Source organism: Urocampus carinirostris, chromosome 6 (assembly GCF_059441175.1).
Source record: "Urocampus carinirostris isolate Australia breed hairy pipefish chromosome 6, RoL_Ucar_1.0, whole genome shotgun sequence".
Classification (NCBI taxonomy): domain Eukaryota; kingdom Metazoa; phylum Chordata; class Actinopteri; order Syngnathiformes; family Syngnathidae; genus Urocampus; species Urocampus carinirostris.
Genome location: NC_142354.1, coordinates 9,587,837 through 9,590,000, shown reverse-complemented (window position 1 = coordinate 9,590,000; position 2,164 = coordinate 9,587,837). Strand labels below are relative to the sequence as shown.

Genomic DNA, 2,164 nt, shown 5'->3' with positions numbered 1-2,164 from the left:
ATCATTTTTAGTGTTTTGAGGGGGAAATACATTGACACAGCTATTTGAGCTTTATACAGACTACCTTTCATTGCGTCAAAGCGATGTTCTTTGTTCAATTTAACATTATGATGAAATCTCTACAGAAAAGTGAGGGGAATAATCACTTTTGTGACATACTGTATAATGTATAACATATAAAGTAAGACAATATAGTAAGATAAAAACACCAATGTGTATATTCATATGGTCAAACTGCATAAAACAAAATAAATAACACATTTGTTTAAAAATGAACCATCAAGCAGGCTGGGAGTATTGATTTTGTTTGATATAAAAAAAAGTTTTTTTTTATACTAGCAAAAAGTTGTATTTTTAAGTAAAGTGGTTCTTTTTTGTTGAAGACAAAAAAAAAATCAGAAATATTAACTAACTAAATTGAAATTCAGAGGGTTGTGGGAAACTGATGTAACTAAAAAGGTACAAAAACAATTAGTCGTACCCTCTTAAAAACATAAGTCAAAAGTTATTAACTAATTTTACAACTGTTTTGCCAGCTGTCTAGACTACCTTTCTTACAACACTCAGAGAGTACACTATTTTGCAGAACAAACATTTAAAAAAAAAAAAAGCTTTTGAGTTTGCAGCTCTTCAAAAAGCCCCGAAAAGCTTCCCTCCACTCCCTGTTTAAAGATTCCTGAGAGCAAAGCAAGGTAGAGCGTCGACAGCAGACTCTAGCGATTACGTCCTTTCATTGCTTAATTAGCCCCTGCAGCGAGGCAAACAACCAGTGACTTGCCGAGTGATCAAAGACACGGCCTGTCAAGAGGCTCGCACTCTTGCCGTACCTGTGGGACGCTGGCTCACACACAAAGACACAGCCACTTGTACCTGTGGGACGGTGTCTCTTCTTACCTGTGGGTGATTCCCCCGTGCCTGCCCTGTCTCTCCTCCTCAGGTGGAAATCTGCAGTAACTTGCACACTAGAATACAGACCGCGAAGACCTGACGAGAAAGAAGGACAATAGAAACTGAATCAAAGACACATTGCAAATTATGAAGACGTCAATACAGTGTGTCTTCTTACCTTCAGGAGATATTCCACCATGTCTCCTGAAGTGGAGCTCTGCAGTAGCTCACACACTCAAAGATAGATGAGGGGGAACCTGGCGAGCAAACAGAACGAAAGGAACGTCTTCAAAGATGGCGCATATTATGTAGAATCAGAATAGTCAGAATAGTGTCTCTTCTACCTTTGAGGGAGTCCCCTGTGCATCCTTTTTAGGTGAAAATATGCAGTAACTCGAACACTTTAAGACAGACAAGGAGAACCTGATAAGTGAAGGATTTTATACATTTGACTACAAAGGATTTTAAACAATTGAAAACAAGTTACATTTATTAAGCTTAATGCTGTAGTTATATACTGACTGTGCCTTTAATCAATGAGCAGTGAAAGTTCAGGGCACCCTGGTAGGAAATATTGTTTACAGGAATGGCGGGAACGGGACGTAAGATGAAACGGGACACAAGAAAACGGCCATGTCACTCGGGTCAGGGTGACAGAACACACTCTTTCGTTCAACAGCAGGGCCCGACCGCTTTCGCTGGTTTACCCCTGCCGCATCATACAGGTGCCCTGCCCATCCCTTAGAACGTGTCCAAACATCCAACTATCCTTTTACAACACCTCTCCACTCATTCCTATCACCAACAAAATGGGCTACCACAACAAATCGATAAAATCGAATAAAGCGATGACTGAAAGGATCGTCAACCAATTAGGTCATTGATTTGTGTCGCGATGTATGCGTCACTAAACACGTTGCGGAGCCAATGACACGCCAGGCGGCGAGTATAACAGAGAGAGGTGAATGCAAACTTAGGTGATATTTTCAAAGGCTACGGGGAATTCAACTCATGAAAACATGATGGACACAGAGGATATGGTACGACTGAAGTCTGCAAAAGTGTGTGACAACTCTACTCTTTGCAAAAGTGATATGGCACAGGAGCACCATGATTGTGAGGCAGCAATCAAAACCAAAACATAGAATCACCGACGAGGATGAAGGGAGCTCATAAGAAGCTCATATAAAGGGTAAGCCACTTGTTTTTTTGCGTTTTTAGGTGTGGAAACCTAACCTTCGTCTACTTTTAATATCAGTCAAATCAGTTTTTCGGT

The 2,164-nt window shown here is 40.4% G+C and overlaps 1 long non-coding RNA gene across 1 annotated transcript in view; it reads right to left on the bottom strand.

The window, feature by feature from the left end:
• LOC148363759 (uncharacterized) overlaps positions 1–1,121 on the bottom strand; it is a 2,480-nt gene extending 1,359 nt beyond the window's left edge. Inside the window, exons 1-2 of the long non-coding RNA XR_015850617.1 lie at positions 1,067–1,121; positions 895–984 (exon numbers count right to left, since the gene is read on the bottom strand). This is a non-coding gene — a long non-coding RNA (uncharacterized LOC148363759). The remainder of the gene's footprint in view (positions 1–894; positions 985–1,066) is intronic.
• Positions 1,122–2,164: the final 1,043 nt, after the last annotated feature.